Source organism: Vanessa atalanta, chromosome 25 (genome assembly GCF_905147765.1).
Source record: "Vanessa atalanta chromosome 25, ilVanAtal1.2, whole genome shotgun sequence".
Lineage (NCBI taxonomy): Eukaryota > Metazoa > Arthropoda > Insecta > Lepidoptera > Nymphalidae > Vanessa > Vanessa atalanta.
The window spans coordinates 5,150,037-5,168,979 of NC_061895.1; the positions used below are offsets into that span (position 1 = coordinate 5,150,037).

At 32.2% G+C, this 18,943-nt stretch overlaps 1 protein-coding gene across 2 annotated transcripts in view; it reads left to right on the forward strand.

Annotated features, from left to right (window-relative positions):
* Positions 1-18,943, forward strand: part of LOC125073719 (transcriptional activator cubitus interruptus) — a 95,859-nt gene that overhangs the window by 23,131 nt on the left and 53,785 nt on the right. For both annotated transcript variants that reach the window (XM_047684706.1, XM_047684707.1), the window contains exon 2: positions 7,096-7,119. The gene's annotated coding sequence lies outside the window, so the exon portion shown is untranslated. The remainder of the gene's footprint in view (positions 1-7,095; positions 7,120-18,943) is intronic.

Genomic DNA, 18,943 nt, shown 5'->3' on the forward strand with positions numbered 1-18,943 from the left:
TTGTTCAAGAATAGATATCCTAATAACTCCGTAACCGTTTCGTTATATTAACGAATATATGTACATTTATGTGTTATAATGTAACATGTGTTTACGTGTGTGTGAGAGACCTACCTTAAAATTATTCGACAGTTATAAGTCAAGTTTTTTGATAAAATATAAGTAAGGAAATTTTATTACAATTACCCTTGAAGTCACGGCCAGCGGGACGGTGTTGGGAAAATTAATGAATCCGTAGATTATATCAAATAAAACCAAAATGGTATTGGGCGTGACTCCATAAGTACACTATAATTACCAAGTAGACTAATTCATTAATACAACCTCACTTTAGGGTTGCCATTTTAAAGTAAAATTCAAAACAAAATGGCGGACCAATTAGGAGATTTAAATAACTACGTAGGTGCAATACGTACGCCATAACAGTCTTCTACGTCCAAGGCAGTTTATGTCATTTTAATAAACATTTGAATCGTAAATAAATAACGATTTATTATATTTGAAGTTAAATAAGTAGATTTATAGAAGTGAAATAGCAATAATAACTGTTTTTATTAGTGTTACTTGTGATTAATTAATTCATGTTTAAGGTATTCTAAACTTTAGTAATGTGTGCCAAAACCAACGATCAACATCGTTGAACGTATACACTTTGTCTCTTTCTCCTTTGGTACATTAGAAGGAGACGTAGCCAAGTTAATTTAGAGAGTTAATAATCACGTATAATGTAACATTGTAATTAAATATTCAGTTAATTCTATCGTCACCGATAGAATGTAAAATGACAACGCACAGAACCAGTTCTCAAAATGTAGCGAACTTGGAATAGTTCCGGAAAAAATCCAATGCAAAATTATTCTACTAGAATATTACAATATTAATATCGTAAGAAGTTGGCTTTGAGTTATGCATAAATAATTTTAATTCTACAGAAGATAGACTACGTAAGTAGGCAAGGTTCTTAAGAGATGGTATCAAGACAGCATTTGATATGGTACCAACCCTACGTTTACAATACAGTATGTCACCATAAGAGTATTCTTATGGTCATATAACCACTTACAACCACTGTGTAAAAATATTTACCTTGTAATAAATCTAGACAGATTGTAAATTGACGAAAAATTATGAACGGCAATAGTTTTTAGTTCCAATTTAAGTTAAATCATAGACACACTAAACAAACCTAAGAGAGTACATGGTTTCAATCGTTTTCTTTTAAATTGAATATTCGCAAATTTCCGATACTATTCATTTTTAGACTCGAAATACTTAGACAAAATAATAGTCCTAACAATTCTACGGTGACAAATATACGAGTGCAAAAAACATCACGAAAGTTTTTATCGTCAATCTTTCAACGCGTAGTATACTGACACTGGAAAAGAACGGGTTGTTCCGCACCGTCAACTAGTACGTAGCTCTTAATTATATATTTTTAATTTGCTAACTCAATTTAAATTTGCTTGAATCGAATACATATATATATACCTGATCGGTATCTGCTGTATCACGTTATAAATGGTCATGATCGTTCCATTATTCCATTAGGCTGCTATCACTAGAGTTAATCTTTAAATTAGAATTTAATTAGTTTTAGTGCAGTATATTATTTCCGAAAATAGTTTTGGATTTATGTAAGGGATAAATGGTTGATTTTAAGTACAGTAAATTGCCACAACATTGCTGTACTTTGTCTAAAATCTAAACAATGTTATAACTTTGTTTTATTTTTCTAGGAGAATTTTATATATTGAAATCTATGTATCTATTTATATATATATATATATATAAAAGCGAAATACCACTCACTAATCACGAAATCTCAGAAACTATAACACCTACAAATTCTTGAAATTTGACAGGTAGGTTCCTTATAGGGTGTAGACATCCGCTAATAACGGATTATACGAAACTCTAGGGGGTAAAACCGGGGGTTAGAAGTTTGTGATTCATAAATTTTGCGTGGATAAAGCCGTAGGTTCTTAAAACATCAATGGTTTGTCTTATCTCGTCAAACAGTGGGACCAGTGGTTTATCCTTTTCACACTTCGATCCATCAATAAGTCATAGTGGCAATCTGAGATATATCCTGACGCAAAATTAAGAATTTCATCTTAATGAGTTATATTACTCTCTATATTAAAATACGATTTATAAAAAGTATACAAAATATCTGTTTGTTAAACATTCCTAAACAAATGAACTGTTAATAGTTTCTTTTTAAACCATCTTAAGATAATCCCGAGCTAATTTAAATGAATAACATAAAAAGTACTAATTAAAAAATCAACTCTCAAATAAACTAATCCTAGATGTTAATTGGAACATAATTTCTACCCGCTCTGATCAAAGATAGCCAAGTTAACTATTCAAATATTGTACCAAAGTCTTTTATATACTTTTTTCCAAGTCGTTCCTGTCTCCTAGGCGCGATGTTACTAGATAGGTGATAATGTTACAGTATCAAGTTTAAGATGTTAATCGCAATCTGTATTGGCGCGTCTCTTGATCGTGGTATAAGTTACAGGCGATTATCTTTGTCAATTTCAATGACATTTAAAGTTTTTTTTTTCAAAAATGACATTATTCTTATTTATTTTTTAAATTTTTGTGTCCATTATGTTTATATCGGTGTCTGGGTAGTTTAAATTTCGTGCTCTGTTACATTACATTAGCAACCTGTAAAATTCCCACTGCTCGGCTAAGGCCTCTTCTCCATTTGAGGAGAAGGTTTGGAGCATATTCCATAACGCTGCTCCAATGCAGGTTGGTGGAGTAATCATGTGGCAGAATTTCGTTGAAATTAGACACATGCAGGTTTCTTCACGATGTTTTCCTTCACCGCCGAGCAAGAGATGAATTATAAACACAAATTAAGCACATGAAAATTTAGTGGTGCCTGAAATTCTGCCACATGTGCATTCCGCCAATTCCGCACCCGCATTGAAGCAGCGTGGTGGAATATGCTCCAAACCTTCTCCTCAAAGGGAGAGGAGGCCTTTAGCCCCGCAGTAGGAAATTTACAGGCTGCTAATGCTAATATACTAAACTACAGTTACGTCTCTATAAAGATCAAAACGAATCCTTCCCATTATATAAAATATTGAGATAAAATTAATTTAAAGTTTAAATTTATCTTTATACGTATTTGGTTAGTCGAATAATTTTATGCAACTTAGAACGAATAAAGGATTATCTTAATTTTTTTTTTTCGCTTTATACTTGTGCCATCGAAAATTCCATACGCCATCTTAAACACTAATAAAGCATTGTGCTGGCAGTTAATTAACCCTCCCAGATTTATTGCAGCCACATTGTCCTGATATACTCGATACTCGAAAATCGATTTCATATCGAGGTTAATTGAAATATAGGTGATTAACGTTCGTTATTCGCGGTGTTTAATCGATTTGTGTGTCGGTTTTTGCGTAACATACGAATTCTTTTTTTTTTTAATTTTAAAATATGTTTGTTACGTTTTAAGTAAATCGATTTAAATGCAACAGCATTTATTAGACGGTGATCATATTTTATGACGTAGAAGTCTTGAAGTTCAAAATATTTTTCCTCGAAATACTAACTAACTTACTAGTTGTTTCTCCTCAGAGGAAAATTACTAACGATTGTGTTACCAAAATGTTGACAGCAAAATCTTATTGTCAACATGTGTGCTCCTTTTTTTTTTTGGTTGGTGGACGAGCATATGGGCCACCTGATGGTAAGTGGTCACCACTGCCCATAGACAAAGGCGCTGTAAGAAGTATTAACCATTCCTTACATCACCTATGCGCCACCAACCTTGGGAACTAAGATGTTATGTCCCTTTTACCCGTGATAACACTGGCTCACTCACCCTTCTAACCGGAACACAACAATTCAATCGTTGTTGAGGAATTTAAATCAGTCGCCAACACAGATATTTCGTATCATAAAACTGTTTAAGCATTTAATTAATTGATATTTCCGAAACTGGTGTTATTTTAAATTATTTTTTTTATACCCATATAACTCAGGCAACATTGTAATGTTATAATTACATACTTCATAACATCGTTCTGTTGACTAAGACGTTGATACATTACAGCAATAATCGCATATTAATATAATTAATTAATTACAGCTTAAAACGAACGCCAAACCTTTGAATAAGTATTCCTGTTAAAAATATCATCTGACATTTCCATTCGTCGCAGAAGTGTATTTAAAAATTCTATAAACGAAGTGTGTTTATTACTTTAACAGTGAATTATAATGATCTTTCGAGTAAAAACAACTGTTGGAATTATGCTATACGATAAATATAGAGTATGTTTTGATGGAGCTTGCGCATGCTAAGTGATATTTATTTTGATGACGTAATTATTGTTTGTGAATCTTCTCCATTTAGAAGACATTACATTACATTAGCAGCCTGTAAATTTCCCACTGCTGGGCTAAAGGCCTCCTCTCCCTTTGAGAAGGTTTGGAGCATTCCACCACGTTCCTCCAATGCGGGTTGGTGGAATTCACATTCATATTCTAATTTCGTTGAAATTAGACACATGCAGGTTTCCTCATGATGTTTTCCTTCACCGTCGAACACTAGATGAATGATTTTTGATATTTAGAAGAGTTCTTTGTTAATTACTTACGGTCACATGCTTTTCGACAGTTTTTCAGTTTTATAATAATTAAATTTTAAGGATATCGTATTATTTTTTATATAGGTAAACGAGAAATACACGTTTATAGTCTAAATTTAAAGCGGATGAAACTATAATGCAAAGCGAATCTATACTAAAAAACCTTATCCGAAGCGCGTTGCATCTTATGTATAAATTTTATGTTTGTTGGTTTAGTATAATTTCAATTAATTTAAAAATAATAACAAAGACGTATCCACATTTATAAATGTAGATCATTTAATTAATAGAATCTTATAATATCAATCGACTTCATCCGATGAAAAGAGAATGTATTCAAGACGTTTAAAATTATAATAGACGTCGTTTTGTTTAATATTCTAAATTTAAAAAAAAAGGTGTTCTATAATTAATTTCAAATATCTCAATAGCCGTTGGTGGTGTGCAATGTTACTAGTAAAGGCGGCTCCAGACTAGCGTTAAGGCGGGCACACATGAGTCGATAATTAAAGAGACCAGGATGATAAATAACGAACTGTCCGAGTTTTTACCGCAGATGTCATTATCTCGACCGACTCTATCAGCCGTCACTCGATTACGCAGTGAGGATTTCTATAGAGCTGCTACAACGCGCGTACTTTAACTGCGCAGGAGCCATCCTAAAACTGAATAATAATAGTTTTTTTTTTCACATAATGACACAAAATATCAATGATCTTTGAAAATTTTCCCGTTTTTAAAAGAAATTTACTTTCCTTTTTGTATGTATTAAATAAAACAACTACATACATGTGTTTATTTCATTCGAAGGTGGTATTAACATCTCTGTATATATACACTAACATCTCGCGACACCGTAGCGCATGAATAATCGAAAAGCCAGACTTGATGAGAAGGCAAGCGTGAGAGCTTTTTTGTCGTGACAGCGGTCAATGCGTACAGTCCTTTACATTATATTATAACACATTCATTTGAATCTAAACCCTATATATAAAATCAAATGGTTGATTCTCTTTTGGTTCATCTATCGTATGTCTTTTTCTTGAGCGATAGAATAGGTTGAATTATGAACCTTATTCGTAAAGTAATTAGGTTGTTAGAAATATTTGTTGGTTAACGTATTAGTAAAAACAAAAAGCGGGAACAAATGATTGTTCGTAAAAATGTCGCTCGTCTCGGCGTTAGTGTTTTGTTGTAATTGGATTCTTATTATGCCACTGAATTATTGTCTTCCGTCCGTTCCAGCGTGAAAATTACATTTCGCGCCAAAAATTGTCTGTGAAAATAATTCTGACAGATGTCAAATTTAGAAAAGAGATTTTACTGAAATGTCAAATTTCATTAATGTCAACATTTGTGAAATTAGAAGTAAACTCCACACAATTCTATAAGGTTACATGGGTATTGCTATTTTTATATACAGTATAATGTGTTTTTGTCAACTGGATATCTTTAAGGAGTCTAAGGTACGATTTTGATGAAAACTAATAGTGTAACCATAAAACCTTTATAAGCAATACTGGTAGTACCGTTGTTAATGATGGGTATTGTTAGAAAAAAATATTAATTTTTACAATGGCAACATCTAGAAGGCAGAGAGTAATCGATGTGATCGCCATTTTGATTTTAACTTCATATAACTTGCAAAGCAAGTAATCCGCGCATGATGACTGTTTTATATCAACGGTAGTCATTAATATTTTTTTTTCAAGTCAATTTTCATTTCAATCTGATGTTGATCTGAATCGTCGAGTTGTATTTAATATACAGTAATCTTATATAAAAAAATAAATTACATAGCGGCTCGGTATATGTAAACGGTGAAAGAATTCATGAAAATTACTTATTTAAAACTTAAACTATAGATATGGTTATATCGTTCTTCGGAATTGTAGAGTTACTATTCGGGATTTGAAAATTACTTAAGATAGATTTTTATGGATTTATTTGTTTTGGGAAGTTTGTCTTGCTTGTTTTATCTTTTAGAGAAATAAAAAACGTGTATTTAATTCATGTTTTTTTTCTAACTAATTTGTTTTCACTCTTTAGTGGAAGCCTTGGCAAGTGTCTTGACACTTGAGTCTACATCCGATGATTAATAAATCCTTCTTGGAATCAAAGTCCCATGTTCATATCAGAATATATGAAATCGTATTGTCTTTTTTGCGTAAAGAGTGTTCAAAGTCAGATCGATCATAATAATAATTGTAAATATAATGTTAAGTATTTTTTATCAACAATATCTGTTGTTAGAATTCAACTTGTTGACTTGTTCATTTTATTACAAAAATAAAGGAAACATACAAATGGAAAAAATCTTTAGTATACATACTTTATTTAATTCAATAATTAGAAAAAAATAAAAACCAGCTGGTCAGTCGTTAAGTGCGCGGTAGCCCTTAATCACTCGAAATATAAAAATCATGAAAGCCATTCATTGATAATTAAAAATGAATTATTTTGCTTTCAGATGCAGCTGTGAACGGTGAATATGGTGAGTTCGGTTTTTTTTTTGAGTTTGTCAACTTTAACGTAATAATTTGAGTCAACTTCATCAACTTTCAATCAGCTCAAATGACATGTTAATATGGGGAAAGGATGCCATGATTAATAACATATGAAATTTACATGTAGATCCAAGAATCAGTTATCGAATTTCTTAATAATATCTTATAGAATTAATTTAAAAATGGAACGTCACATTTGACATTTCCTTAACTATCATTTTTATTCTGTGGTTTTAGTTTAATTGACGTTTGTCGACAATAAGAGTCGAGTCCAACTGTGAACAGACGCAAGAGCGATTATGTATACAACCTCATTGGTTGAAATTGGTTAATACACTTTCAGCGCGATTTAAATATAATTTGCAAATAAATAATAGATATTTTTATTTCAATTTAGAGTAATTTTTAAATTTATCTAAAACACAATCGAATTCTTATGAAGTGCGACTTTCAGAGACTAATTAATTACTTTGTTTTCTTAGACACTGATCTTATAACGTAACAACAATTTAAAAAAGAAAATTCATTAAAATAGAAAAATTACTAATGACATCGTCTCTGACATTTGTTCAATTACTATCATTAAATAAAAAATAACCCCTTATCTTCAAGTTATACAAACTTACATAAATTAACATAATTCTTATCGTAGCGCAAATGATTCCTAACACAGAGTATAAATCACCAATTACGCGCTAGTCCTTCGGACTTTAATTTCGTCATTAATTTAAAAAAATTACTCTCCTTGAAGACGCGGCTTAATGAAGTGTAATAAATAAAAAAGTTATAAGGTAGCACCTGCCAATCAAGATAAGTTAAGCATTAAAGTTGAACGTGACTTCCACTTATAAGGGTTCGGTATATATATTTTTTTCAATTATTCAATTGTTTGTTTTCACATTTATAAATGAGCTGTACTTGTAATTACGCTCGCGTGGACGGTTGATTTGGAGATACTGGTTTTTGACAATAATCTCTGAGGTTCTTCGTAAAAAGTCAACATTCAAGTAATTTTACAAACGCGTTTGAAGTATCACTTCTTGTCACGATAGTTCCATGAAACTGTCGTTTCTGAATTCATGTGTTGGATGAACATGTCTCCATATTCCAATTAATGGTGGAATAAGCTTCTCTAATGACCCTGGAGACCTAAGCCTCGCCGACTTTACGTTTTTATAAATGTAAATATAAATAAATTATTTTATATATTCATAAATGAAGATGTACTTTATATCGATCATTGCTATTGTCAAGAATGAGTAATGTCTGGTTCTATAAATTGTAAATACGTTAATTACTTGTAAATACACCTTTTCCGTCATAAAAATTGTATACATTCAACACTTAATGGTAAATTGTTTAACATGGAATTGTTTAATTAATACGCCAGGTGTCAGAATTGCTCATAAAACGTTTTTTTAATTCACCAACGGTATTCTAAAAGTTTTGATGATTATTTATAATAATTGTTTTTGCTCGGTGCGTTTTATAAATATATTATTCTTAATTGGTGCTATTTTTCACACTGCAATTTGCAATAATAGGGAAAAGTTATCAATTGCGTTTTTGTTTTAAGTATATAATTGCGTTTTGACAAGGTTGTGTTATAATTGAAATATGGAATTAATGTTGCATATTTAACGGCCATTGACCTTAAAATGTCGTATCATCGAATTTGTGCTTTGAAAGTTATAAATAATTATTGAATGTATCTTTTATTAGTTTATATCTTATAAGACTGGAAAGGACTGGATCCTCGATTATTCATATATTAAGGAATTAAAAGTATCTAAATTATACAACAATAAACAAACTTTATGGCAATTTGAAGAATGCACAGGTACTTCAGGAAAAAGAAATTATGAATCGAATCGACATCAGATCGAAGTTCGATAGTCGGCACCAAGTTACATTGGCCCTTAAAGATTAAAGGTTGCCTATATATAATATATATCATCCGCCCTATTTCTTATATAGCGCGGACGGTCCCCCTTATGATAAGATGTCATTGGCGTTGTAACAAATATTAAATTTGAACACATGAGTTCTATACTTTAAGTACGTCTTGTAATATCAACGATACATTGAATAAAAATCTGAGAAACAGCCCCGGGGGCACTCCAGGGCTATTTCAGTTTATTAAACTGGTAAATATTTTATTATAGCATTGTAAATGTTAACATTGTAAGTTTGTTTATCCAACGTTTCGCTCGCGTATTTTTGAATTATTGTGACTTCGTTAAGTGTAAATTTGTACATTGTTAAATGTTAAGGAGCGTATTCGAGTCGGTTGGTCACGCACTGCGGGTTTTATTGTCGTTTTCGTAAATAAAATCTCAGTTAGCTCTCAAATGTTGTTACTCGATTTTTGTTTGTTAAAATTATGGTAATTTCACTTATTGTTTTAATGCTCGGAATTTTTATAACTCAGGTCATTGAACTTTTAATTTTAAGGAAGTATTGTTCCGTTTTGAGTCGAGATGGCCCAGTGGTTAGAACGCGTGCATCTTAACCGATGATTTCGGGTTCAAACCCAGGCAGGCACCACTGAAATTTCATGTGCTTAATTTGTGTTTATAATTCATCTCGTGCTCGGCGGTGAAGGAAAACATCGTGAGGAAACCTGCATGTGTCTAATTTCAACGAAATTCTGCCACATGTGTATTCCGCCAACCCGCATTGGAGCAGCGTGGTGGAATATGCTCCAAACCTTCTCCTCAAAGGAGAGGAGGCCTTTATCCCAGCAGTGGGACATTTACGGGCTGCTAATGCTAATTGTTCCGTTTGTGTTATTATCGCGACGTAAATAGCTATTTACTCCTTTTAGTGTTTGTTGCGGAAATTTAATGAAATGCACTGTCTTGCTATCTCTTTCTTTTTATTCTTTATTTAAGAATTCAAATAATTGAAAATGTAAACTCGTCAACTAATTTCCTATAAATAGTAAGTAATAAGGATTTGAATAATAAGTTACGGAACAGCAAGTTTAACATTAATGTAATTCAGTGGCTAAGTTTAAGTATAAATGTTCGCTTTCAACGTTTCTTCGTACGATGCATAGTCAAGAGACAGTGTTAGTTGTATTGAGACGTGACCGACTGATATCATCTGAGCTTTAAAGCTCGCATAGAAGCGAGATGACGTAGCTGTTAGGATTATCACATTCGATTGAATATAGCTAAGCAAAAGTGCTAATTTTACTTTTTTTATAACATGTCAGATATTTTGAATAATTAGTTAAGATTTTGGTTGAAGAAAAAAAAATATTTATTTCCTTTTACCTATCTAACTTTATAGGCGTAATGAAAATAAAATGTTATTATAAAGGTTGACTTTTGCAACGTTTATATGTAACGTTTAGTGAAACGAATCTGACGCTTTTTTAGTTTCTTAGTTTATCTCAATATTTCTTAAAGGATTAGAAATCTGTTTATACATTCATGTGTTAAAAAAAGTTCAGTTCAAACCCCCAACACAGTCCGTACATTTAAAGTAATAAATTAAATATTTGAAGTGACTTTTTTTATTAATTATGAATAAATTTTATTAAAATTACTCAGGGCATTCTATTAACTCATAGAGAACTCTAAATAAGGTGGAAATTATTCTCGAGCACAATAAATGCAGTGTCGCCGGCGGTTTTTTATCTCATTTCTTAGAAACTGCTGCGCCTGCGCATACCGATTTGTACGCTACCTGATTAAGGCGACGCTGCGTCAATTTGACATTAAATTATTAGCAACAATATTTATTATTTTATGTATTACTACTTAATAGATTAGTTCAGTAAAATAATGCTAGTAAAACTATGATTAGTTTCAAATAACATTCATCTCCAGGATCGAACTCGTGACATCGGTATCTAACTACTAAGCTAAGCTGGAACAATAAAGCAGCTGAATCAATTGTCTACAAAAATATTACAAATGCGATTGTTACTCTGTCTGTCTGTAACTCTTTCACGGTAAAATATGATATACAAGCTTGAACTCCTAGGAAGGACATAAGCTACTTTTTATATCTAAACCTACGACCGTAACATCCCACTTAACTCGGGCGATGCCGCGTCAACAAGTAATACATCAAAAATAATTGGTGATAGGGCTTTGTGTAAGACCGTCTGGGTAGGTACCGCCTACTCATTATATGTATATTCAACCGCCAAATAGCAATCCGTAGTTTTCTTGCCTTCCGGTTCGACAGGCGAGTCATTGTAACTACAGGGACAAGGGGCGTAACAATTTAGTTCCCAAGGTTGGTGGCATATTGCCAATGTAAGGAAGAGTTAATATTTCTCATAGCGCCAATGCCTATGGGCGATGTTGACCTTTAACCATAAGGTTTGTCATTTGTAATTCAACGGCATGATCTTCAAGTATTCTTGCAACCTTTTCACAATTTGAATTACATAACTAGAATAGTATTACATTTTCAATTTGGTGTTCTAAGTAATTTTTAAGTACATGATATAAATAATTATTATTTAAATTAAAGTATGTTATACGTCCTCCCCTTAACAGTTTACGTGGACACAATGAAAACAATGTAGAATGTGTCGTTCCTCTGGCATGAATCGTATGTTATTGGATTATTTTTCAAGTAAATAAGGATGTAAGTGACTATAGCTTGCCTGTTGTAAACGACACGGTTAAAAGTCGATAGCAGTAGTGATTCAAGACAAATCATGGGATTAAATATAATAAATAAATAAATATTGGACAACATCACATACATTACTCTGATCCCAATGTAAGTAGCTAAAGCACTTGTGTTATGGAAATCAGAAGTAACGACGGTACCACAAACACCCAGACCCAAGACAACATAGAAAACTAATGAACTTTTTCTACATCGACTCGGCCGGGAATCGAACCTGGGACCTCAGAGTGGCGTACCCATGAAAACCGGTGTACACACTACTCGACCACGGAGGTCGTCAAATATGTACCTTATGCCTGTAGTTACACTGGATTCAGACTTAAAACCGGAATACAATATACCTTGCGATAGGTAGGGTAGTACCTACCCAAACCTGCAGAAAGCCCTACCACCAAATCAAATGTAATTAATAAAAAATAGTTATAGATTTTCAATTCAGAAGTAAGCAACGAGTAGCTGCGCAGTTATACTTTAAAGTAAAATAAAAGAAAAATACAACCGGGTTCTTAGGCTTTTGCGTATATTGATTGGTTAAAATTACATAAATTGACGATTATCGTAATCATTTACAAATAACATTAGCCATTATTCGGAAAATCTAACTTCAGAGCGGCAAACTTACGTTGCGCGTGTTATACGTAACTGCATTGACCAAACTTGTAGGAAGTACGACAAAATAATCGGTGCCTGGTTTATTCAACTAAGAGTTATAAAAAATATTGTTGGACATACGTACTAATATTATATGCTTACTAATATGACCTTTGGAGTGAATGTATTACTTGTCCTAAGTCCGTAATTATCGTTATCCGTTGATATTACAAAGACTTGTGACTGGAATGTAATTTTAATGAGAGGTATTTATCAGTACAACTTCCACAGAAGCTTCACATCAATAAAATTTATTGACCAGTATAAATGACTGAGGCGCGTCGTGTGGGTTAAACAGAAGTGTGTTAATCAAACATTTCAATTTTTAAATCACATTTTTATGTAAACGGTACTTTAGTAATTATATTAACAGTAAGTTTGGCATGTCTTTGTTTGAATATGGGAAAAAGAGATGTTACGTAATGAATAACAGATACTTTGAAAAAAAATTTACAACGTTTGAGAATATTTAATGACAAGAAATATTTATTTTGTGAATTGAAACAATAAAAAAAAAAAAGAATATTGTTATATAAACAATATAGCAAGAGAGAGAGAGAGAGGGGGAGGAAAAGATCTCCTGGAAGGAGAAAAGGCTTTAAACTTGTTTTTGTTCCGAAATCGATTTTTTTTTTTCGCAAATCTTATTTATTAATATATGTTTATAGCGTAAGCCGATTTTTGTCCCAGTGATTATGGGACGATGCACATAAAACAGCGGTTATGGTCTTGTTTTGAAGAGCTCCAGCCTTAGAAACGTCTTGAATGCAATTTACTAAATTATTACGATTTTTTTTTAGATTCAGGTTAAGTTACTGGCCGTGTAGAAAGCGGCGCTATGGCTGTATAAAAAAACAATAGTAAAACATGCGAACAGACGTCGTCAGTTTACAATGAAATTAAATCAAGACAAAACCTCTCATAGATTTCGAAATTTGTAAAATTCTGTTCAATAAACGCAACGTTTCGCGTGTGACCCACTAGACCATAATGAATATCACAGATTTTTCAAGCTCTCCACCAATGCGTCAATCTGATGTCAATTTGATGTCAACTGTTATTTACTTTTTAATTACTAATTATACATTAAGCTGTAATAAAATCAACAAATTAAAACTTGGAATAGAACGCTGTATGGTTAAGCTTAATAGCAAATTTAAACGCAATTCTTAGACATCCGTTCTAAACTCGTTAGCAGACGTACGTATGTTTGAATAATCATTGTTAGTTTTAATTCCATTATCACTGTTAATTGTTCGTTATTACGTACCATATATGTATACGAACTTATTGTTATATGAAGTGCAATCAGTAATTGTAATGATTTTTATTTATTTATAAAGATACACTCGTTCATACATAATACGAATCATTTACATTTAAAATGCTAGTGTGCGCTCAGGGGACGAATTTTTTCCACAATTTACAAGTTTCGTATTTTTTGCGTATTGATATCATTTAAGTTCGTCAATTGTGATCGAATAATTTTTTGGTTGACAAACAGAGAGACGCAATATAATGTTTGGTTTTGCGGAGTTAGTAATGTAGATATAAATTTAAGTGTTTTTATGAATAAACAAAAGAAATAATTAAAATAATATCGTATCTATTAAAGCATCGTTAATTTTTCTTATAATTCTGATGATCGGCGTTGAAGAAAAACATCGTGAGGGCTCCAACGCATGCGTGGTGGAATTAGATCTAAACCTTCTCCTCAAGAGAGAGGAGATAATAGTAAAGTCTCGTGTTCCAATTCAGAAACATATTTGATACTCGTATTCACAGTTATGTTTGAGAAGTTTTTTAAAATCAAAATCAATATATACTTTATTTAAGTAGGCTTTTACAAGCACTTTTGAATCGTCATTTAACAAACTATAAGTGAAGCCACCACCGGTTCGGAATGCAGATTCTACCGAGACGAACCGACAAGAAACTCAGTAGTTACTCTTTTTCAACATTTAAAAATACAAAGTCATGTTAGTTAAATACAATATATGTATGTAATATATCCTGCCTGGAAGTCAACAAGTATTAGCTCCACGCTTTTTTATCAACTTAGGGTTTTGTACTATATGAATCGGGAAGTATTCGTTGAGACTTGTAAGTCAAATGTTTTCCAATATTTAGCTAGTTTATTAGTTATGTATATTTAAAACTATTCTTAGCTGACGTTTGACGAGCTTGTTTTAACGAATGTGCTATTTGATGGATGCCGACCATCCTCTAGATTTTATTGGCATAGCTATAATAATAGCCAGTACATTTAAAAGCAGCTAAAATAACCACTACGTATGAATACGATACTGAATATTTAATTTTTTTTTAATTATTTGTTATTAGGATTTTTTTATTTGTAACATTAAAAGTTAGTAAAACTTTTAAAATAGGATTGAGGCCTAATTATTTGTCTACCGTTGAAGCGATTAATACCAACGAACCACAAAAAGTATCTTATCATTATTCATTTACTTCTACCGTCAAGAGACTACTTTGCTTGTATTGAGATGTTACTACATACTGTATATTCATAAAATTGAATAACGTCATCGGAAGAGACTAGCGTCTGAAACAGGCTCGGCCTAGTTCAGGCGCTTGTACCCATAGAATAAGTACATTCAAATTGTAATTTTATTCATAAGTTGTGATACAAGCTTGTACATTATTTGGTTTTAGTTTCTAATAAATATATATAATAATGTCTTTAAAAAACGTAGTTACAAGTATGTAATTCCAAATATCACCCGCACCACCTAGATGTCCGAAAATCCACAACAGCGCGATTTTTAAGGCATTTTCTGCCTCGCACAACCACTCTATGGATCCAGCTTTCGCCGGCGGTTTTTCCGAACCGATACGACTTGGGAACCTTCAAGAAAAGAGTGTACTCCTTCCTAAAAGGCCAGCAACGTAGCTGCAAGCCTCCCGGGTTTGCAGATGTCCATGGGCGGTGGTGGTCACTTTCCATCAGGTGATAGGTGATCAGCCTCCTGCTCGTTTGCCACCTATATATATATATATAATATATATCATATCATCCTCGTGTTTCCTGAAGTCAAACGTCATGATAAATAGTATCAAATGAAATTCTGCCACATACGTATCCTACCTACATTGGGACAGCGTGGTTGAATCCCGTCATGTAAAAAGTCGTCATGTAAAAAGGATTACGTTCAGTGGCAGATTTATAGGCTTTTATATTTTTTTATAATCACGTGTGCAGTAATATCGCCATATAAAATGTTCGTTTAAGTTTTTTGTATCGTTGCTACGTAGATTATTTTAGTATGCCGCATTGATGCGGTTAACAGTTTACCGGTTACTTTGAAAGGGTGTAAAAAAACGTGTAGACAACATTGTAACCGCAGAACTTAGCACGCGTTCGAGTAAGTTGATTGTATTACGTGGTTTTGTCCGAAGAATGCTATGAATGTTTTGTTTTTGTGGGATCATTATTTTTAAGAACTTTCGAAGGTATTAAAGGTGTACGCACATTTTAATTTACCCCACAGTCTTATAATACATGCAATTTACTAATAAAAATTCTTTATAGAAATCATGAATAATTTAAAAAAAAAATCGAAGATTGAGGAGATTGAAAACGAAAAAATTACCCTCTACATACAAACAAATATTACCTCTTTGTAATATTATTATAGATATAAAGACTAATTATAATTAAAAAAATTGCTAACTCACATGCTTTTAGTATCTATGTTGTCTTATTTATAACTAATTCTAATAAAAAGCAAGTGATTTCGAAAACAGAAGTGAACCCACTACTCTTTCACTCTTATAATCCGGCATATTCGACTCAAGATATCCTACATCCAGATTCTATGAAGTTATTAAGATTTATTCATCAGACTACAAATAACTTTTTAATTGTCTTCAATAGGCTTGAACCCACCATGGGTATCCACCCTTATAGCCACTAGACCAACGGCAGTCAAACGAAAAATTTTTAATATTCATATCACGGTTGAGTAATTTACACCTCCTTCTTTAAATACCGTCGAACTGACACCGTCTTAATAACAATTACTTGATTATGGACCATTTTATTCCGTGTGTGTTGTCGGTAGATTTGTAACGTGTTCTTGGTAGAAAGTGGGCAAGGGAGGGGGGGGGCTTGTAGTGATGCGAATATTAATTATGCCATACTACATTGTTGTAAATTACTTATGAGGCTATGACACGATTGAACAGAAGGTTTTTTTAAATCGTATAGTATATATATATATATGTTTGCTCGGCCTAGAATCGAAAACGAATGCCGTTGATAAAATTTTTTAATAGTTACGTTGGTAAAAATGCTTAAATAGGGAAAATTATTAATGATCAAAAATTATTAAAAATTGTAGTATTTACAATTTTAAGAAATTTTCATTCAGTTTATATTCATTGATAGATTGATTATATTCTAAGTAATGTTATTATGAAATCCATTAATTAAGGTTGGAAAATTTAGCTGCTTAAAAATTACTATAACGTTCGCCGTGACAATGTGAAAATATTTTATAAAGTTTGCAAAATAAAGTCACGATATAGAGCTAATTTCTGTACATAATTCTCCCTTACCTCGACTATAGAGAATACTTAATAAAAAATCTAAATACAAATATACATAATAGAGGTTGTTCTAAAAAAAAAAAACTAAATCCCGAGCAAAGGAAAAATTTCCAGATACGAAAAGAACATCTCATAAATAGTATATTATGTATTCGATCAATTCTAAAACATTCCGTATTGAAGGCGCCGAAAAATTTACAATGTCGATAAAAGTCAAAATACAAATAAATATTACGTGGATATATCTGAATTACGACTTCAGTTTGGCTGAGATCCATTCAAATAAAACGCAGAGCACATTATAGACCGATATTATTAAGTGGCTGTACGATACGAATATCACGAAGTTTATCGAAGAATTTTTGATTCCCAATTATTATATCAAACGCCATCAATACTATTAATGACTTATCGCTTCAGTACTTAATGTGTGTGTACCTTTACGATTTTAGTACTTAAATGTATTTGTTATTTTAACATTAAAATATGTAATTAATTCAATGTAGAGTTACCGAACAAAATGACAGACATTTATTACTATTTATGTTGGTTTAATTTGATTATGTTGCAAAGTTCCGTTCAGACTATACAGGGCTACCGTCAATGGGCACAAGAACGTCAATCTATACTAATATTAAAAATGCTAACGTAAGTCGTTCTGTCTGTCTGTTTGCTGCTCTTTCACGGCCAAATCACTGAACCGAATTTGATGAAATTTGATATAAGTAAGCTTAAACGTTAAGGAAGGACACAGGCTACTTTCTATACTTAATATCTGCCGATCAACCTCTGAAACGCGAACGATGTCGCGGACTGCAACTAGTATAGTATAAAACAAAGTCGTTTACGGTCATATGTACGCTTAGATCTTTTAAATCATCCAACACATTTTAAAAGGATGATTGTCACGTATAATATTATAAGTGAAAATCTTCCGTGTAAACATATGACGAGAATTTCAATTTTTCTTTCTCTCCTTATTGTACCCGAGTGAAACCGGGGCAGGTAGCTAGTGATATTGTAAAATGATAAAGATAGATATTTTATTCATACCATTATACATATTTTGCCTCTGCAATTTTAAACAATAAAACTTTAGCTCAAACCGGCGGTCGTTAGTCCTGCCTACGTATAAGAGTACTAAAAAAAAATCATGGCGATCCGTTAAACGGTATAGAGGTTGATGTGCAACGCCATGGAGCGACGTGTTACAACAATATGGACGGCACAAAAACTTTCTCCATGAAAGAAATACATGTCCGATTTCATGGTGATCGGCCTAACGATGTCAAAGTCTTTATATATATATATATAAGAAAATCGTTTAACCAGGATGAATTCCGAGTTAATTAGTCAGTGACAACCCTAAGTCTAGACAACAATTTCGCTAAGAATACTGATTAGTATTTGAATAAGTTGATTCGGCGCCGAAATTTAGTCTCTCCATTAAAAATGCGTACTATAACTCCATTCAAGTTGATGTTTTTTTTTATTACATTTCGGCGTCGACTACTTAATAACCTGACGCCTTTGTTACAAATATATATTCAACTTTCATTAATTATATTTAAAGACTCTATGTCTCAAATAATAAAGTCTAATATCGTTTAATTTTTGTTTTTAAAACAGTTGTCTATTTTGTCATATTTGTTGTATTCCCGTCATGGTTAGAGGAAGTGACGCATAAAATGTCAGACCCAAATTTAAGGTTAGATAATAAAAGTTTAAGTTGAAATTTATTTATTACGATTACTTATTTCTATACGTGATTGGAACTGATCGCGTTGATTTATTAGGGACTCTTTTATGTGTGTTTTATTACACAAAATAATAAAAAAAAACTTTTATTTGTTTTAATGGGAATTGATAAAGTACGCTACTATGAATCTTAATGATAATTGAACACGGGAAAAAAAGATGGTGATGATA